A 5248-nucleotide genomic window follows, 5' to 3' on the forward strand; every position below is an offset into this window, starting at 1 on the left:
ACAAAAAAAAAAAGGAAAAATACATACAATTGTAATTCTTGAATAGAAGACGAAATCATGTTACAAGTTTTGTGCTTGAGAGACTTGTCAGTGGCCTTCAAGAGCTCTTAAATCTTTGATCTTGTCCACCATTTCATTTGTCTAAACAAAACCAAAGTTAAAAAAAAAGAAACTTAAGCGAGAAAAAAGAAAACAACTGAGAGTTGGATAAAAATCGAAACTTTGATAAGAAAACACACAAAAAAGTGGAAAAATACATACAATTGTGATTCTTGAATAGAAAAGACGAAATCATGTTGCAAGTTTTGTGCTTGAGAGACTTGTGTGTGGCTTTCAAGAACTCTTAAATCTTTGATCTTGTCCACCATTTCATTCATATAAACAAAACCAAAGTTAAAAAAAAAAAGATGAATATGTTACGTGAGAAAGAAGACAAAAATCGAGAGTTGGGTAAAAATCAAAACTTTGATAAGAAAACACACAAAAAATGGAAAAATACATACAATTGTGATTCTTGAACAGAAAAGACGAAATCATGTTGCAAGTTTTGTATTTGAGAGACTTGTTTGTGACCTTCAAGAGCTCTTAAATATTTGATCTTGTCCACCATTTCATTCGTCTAAACAAAACCAAAGTTAAAAAAAAATATTAATATGTTATGTGAGAAAGAAGAAAACAACCGAGAGTTAGGTAAAAATCAAAACTTTGATAAGAAAACACGAAAAAGGGAAAATACATGCAATATGATTCTTGAACAGAAAAGGCAAAATCATGTTGTAAGTTTTATGCTTAAGAGACTTTTTTGTGGCCTTCAAGAGCTCTTAAATATGAACTTGTTCAGTGAGATCGGTGAGAAAGAAGAAAACAATTGATACTTGAGTAAAAATCGAAGCTTTGATCACAAAACAAAAAATATCAAAAAATACATACCATGGTGATTCTTGAACTCAAAGTTTTGTGGTTGAGAGACTTGACTGTGACTTTTCAGAACTCTTAAATCTTTGATCTTTGTTCAAGAGTTCATTGATCATAAAGAAACAAAAGTTATAAATCAAAACAATCTTTACCTAGATAAAAGCAAAAGAAAAGAAGTAAATGAATGTGTTCATTCATTAAAAATCGAAACTTTCATTAGAAAACAAAAACCATAAAAAAAATACATACATCGTGTAGAAGAAAAAAAGAGAAAAAAAAACTTGTACAGAAGAAGCATTGACGAAGAAGCGTTGGAGTGAAGAAGATGTTGTGTTGAGAGAAAAGAATGTTGTGTGTGAGCATTGTGTGAGACAAAGGGTGGGAGGAAAAGACCGAGAAGAAATGAAAAGAATTTCCTGCATGAGTGATGGGGTGGGAGGGTTTACGTTTTATTTTAAGTTTTAAAATTTGATTTTTCATTTAATTTTTTTGTTGAAAATTTTGTTTGCTTGTCAGGTGAGCTTCTTTGCTATAAGTGGAAAAGAAATTCAAAATTCAAGTATTGCAAATATATTGTTTTAATAAAAATCCGCTCTTTGTTAGGTTCTCAATTGTATTATATATTGATTCTATATTGTGAGAATTGACTAAGGAAAATTTTCTTAAGGTTTTCTATTCAATTGAATACAATTCAAAATTAATTTGGTTTGGTTTTTGTTAGCATTCGACAATAAGATGAATAACGTAATGAGTACTTAATAGAAAATATAAACAATGATGAAATATCTCAATGAAAGGAAATAATTGAATATGTTTATATTATCAATGTTTTTTGCTACAAAACTTACATCATCCACTTCGTAAGTTATCATATTTATAATAAACACTTCGACAAATCGGGCAAGTGTCATTGTCTTTCAACCAATTCTTTATGCAGTAAGAATGAAACAAGTGATTGCAAGGTGAAAGAATTTGACAAGACTCCCCTGTGATGAAACCCTCCAAGCATATGACACAATTATTACAAAATGGACTCAACTCATTTTGATTTTGTCCATAGATCATAATTTGTGGCAGTTTCATTGACGAACCTTTGTTGATTGATCTCACCCCAAATGCTTGAGAATATGGTTGAAATCTTTCTCTACTATGACTTATTTGAGTCAAAGAATCTTGGTAATTCAGAAAAGACTCAACTACCAAAGTTATTCTTCCATCTTCAACATCATCCTCAAGTGTTTCAAGAAGAATATCTGATACAATTTCGCATGATTTTAGTAGGAGAAGAACAACTATTGTAGAAAATATGGTTACCACTAAAAGACAGAAGAACAATATTAGAATCAAATTGGAAGCATTGGCAGTAACATATGACATGGTAAGAGGATCCCAAGAAGGTTCAGGTGAAAGATCTTGAGAAACGGTAATCATCTCCATGATTTGAGAAAAAAACTTTGTTTTGTTTACGAAAGTTGCATTGTGAGTTGAATGTCAAATGTCTTGAGTTTTGTTGAAAAAATAAGATGAATAATTGGAACATGACGTATTAAATTTGTTGTAAATATACCAAACATAGATGTTCGAATTTACATGAAATCATTATTTTAGAAAATTATTATCTGGCAAAGATGATTGGTTTTTAATAGAAATTTTTATGACGTATATGGTTAGATTGACAACTTTTCACATAGAATATTGTGACATTATTACACCATATTTGCTATGGTGGTAACAAGTTTAAGTATTAGTTGTTTTTTGACATTTACTTGGGTAAATCATCTATAGTATTGTTATTCCAACTAATGGTTTGAAAATAGAATATACTTGAAAATTTGACAAACTTTTCATTTTTTTTTCAAATTAAAGTTAAAACCTTATTCTGGTATTTTAGTTGATATATTATCGATAAAGGTCAATGCATAATATTAAAATAAAACTTCAATTTAATTGAAAATGATACCAATAAAACTTTCAATTTTATTTGAAAATCAACACTTCTAAAACTATATATTTTTTGTCTTGTATCTTGCGTCTTCTTCTTAAACCATCCTTTAACTTATAAAAGCTTATATAATTTTTGTTTTGCAACTCATGTCTTCTTCTTAACCCCTTTTTTTAACTCTAGGAACTTTAAAAAAAATCATTTTTTTTCTTGTTTTCTTTTTTCTTGTATTCAATAAGGTGTAAAAGAAAATATTTTATTGCAAATTGAAAAGCAAATAAACAAAAGTTACAATTTTAATAAACTTGACATGGAAAATAAAAAACTGGATAAGAAAAATTCTTTATGTAGTATGTAAATTTATATAAGAAAAAAAATGTCATATTCAGTCCAAGATTTTAATATGTTGTCTTATTTTTTCAATTTAATAAGTCGGATGGTTCTTACTTTTGTGGAGATATGTCAATTTATTCTCCATTTTTTTTAAAACTTTTTAATTACGTTCCAATTTTTGAAAAAATGTCTCAATTAGGTTCTTTAAAAAAATATGGTGTTATGTGCACGTGTTAATATGTGACTCTTTTATTTTTTTTACTTTTAATTTAAAAAAAAAAATTGTCACCTGTTAGGTTGACACGTGACATTGTCAATGTCACATGACAAAACAATGCCCACTGTCGGTATCATTACCAAGTATTTCAATTTAGTCTCCACATATGTCTTTTTTATTCAATCTAGTCTCCACATATGTTTTTTTATTCAATTTAGTCCATTTTTTAAATGGAGCAATATTCTCTCTCTCTCAAATTTAAGATCGAATTTATAATTTATATAAATGTAATACTGATATTTATTTATTGAAAATTACTAACATATTACATTTTCCTTAATTGTTAACCAATGTTTTGTTAATCATAACTTCTACCACTAAATTTTTATATAAATATTAGTACTTAATTTTGAAATTTACATTTTAACATATTACATTTTTTCTTAATTGTTAACCCATGTTTTGTTAATAATGACTTTTACCACTAAATTTTAATATAAATATTAGTACTTAATTGTGTATCTCATTTTCAATAAAAAAAATATCAGTATAACATTTATATAAATAATAAGTTTGGTCTCAAATTTAAGAGACAAACAATATTGCTCTATTTTAAAGAAAAAAAATTGGAACTAAATTGAATAAAAAAGACATATGTGAGACTAATTGAATCAAAGAGACATATATGGGGGGTTAAATTCAAATTAAGACACTGACACTGACACATGACATTGTCTTACCGTGTGATACTAACACGTGGCATTGTCTTACCATGTGACATCGACACGTGACATTGTCTTACCAAGTGACACTGACAGTGTCACATGTCACACCATGGTCTTGACATGTGACAATTTTTTTTTTCAAAACGAAATTAAAAAATAAAAAAAAAACACATATTGGCACGTGTCATATCGCTAATGTCGTTAGTAATTTTAAAAAAAAAGTAATTGATACACTTTTTCAAAAGTTGAAATGCAATTTAAACGTTTTTAAAAGCATGAACCAAATAGATACATCTTTACCAAAGTGGAGATCATCCGACTAATTAAACATATTTTTTATATCTTATTCATCTTTCTCTTTTTACTTAAACTTTGACATAAATTTTGGACTAATAATTTTAAGGTTAAATTATTCTAGAGGTCTCTATTTTTGTAGCAAAATCTCAAGTAAGTCCCCCATTTTTATTTGACTCAATTGAGTCCCTATTTTGAAAAATTCGTTGCAATCAGGTTCTTTTTGTTAGTAGTACGGTAACAATGTTAATTATGTGTCACGTGTCAACACGTGGTTTTTTGATTATTTTTTTATTTTTTTTAATAGTTTTAAAAAATAAAGATTGTCACATGTCAATTTGACATTGTTTCACATAACAAACAATGTGATGTGGCAGTGACAATGTCACGTGTCACTATTGGTTGTGAAGAGTCTCAATGTAGTTTTTGTATTTGTTATTTTGTCTCAATTTGGTCTCAATTTTTTTTAAAACTGAATCAATTTCATCCCTATATCAAATTTGATTTTTATATAAATTTTACAATTGTATTTTTATTATAATTGATATTTTTAACAAAATTAAGTTTATTTAAATGTATATTTTGTATTGAACTTTATTTAAATACTGTTTCAAATATTTATATATCAATAATTTATAGACAAATGTTAGAATTGGTTTAAAAATAACAAATTTATAAATTGAATTGTAAAATTTTAAATAAATATATTTATTTTAAATTGTTATAAAATTATTTTAAAATTTTATATTTGAATTTATAAAGTTTTTATTTTTAAAGCAATTCTAACATTTATCTATAAATTATAGATATATAAATATTTAA

The sequence above is a fragment of the Vigna unguiculata genome, chromosome 5, assembly GCF_037176805.1.
Source record: "Vigna unguiculata cultivar grain cowpea cultivar isolate G323 ecotype 2 chromosome 5, ASM3717680v1, whole genome shotgun sequence".
NCBI classification, from domain to species: Eukaryota; Viridiplantae; Streptophyta; class Magnoliopsida; order Fabales; family Fabaceae; genus Vigna; species Vigna unguiculata.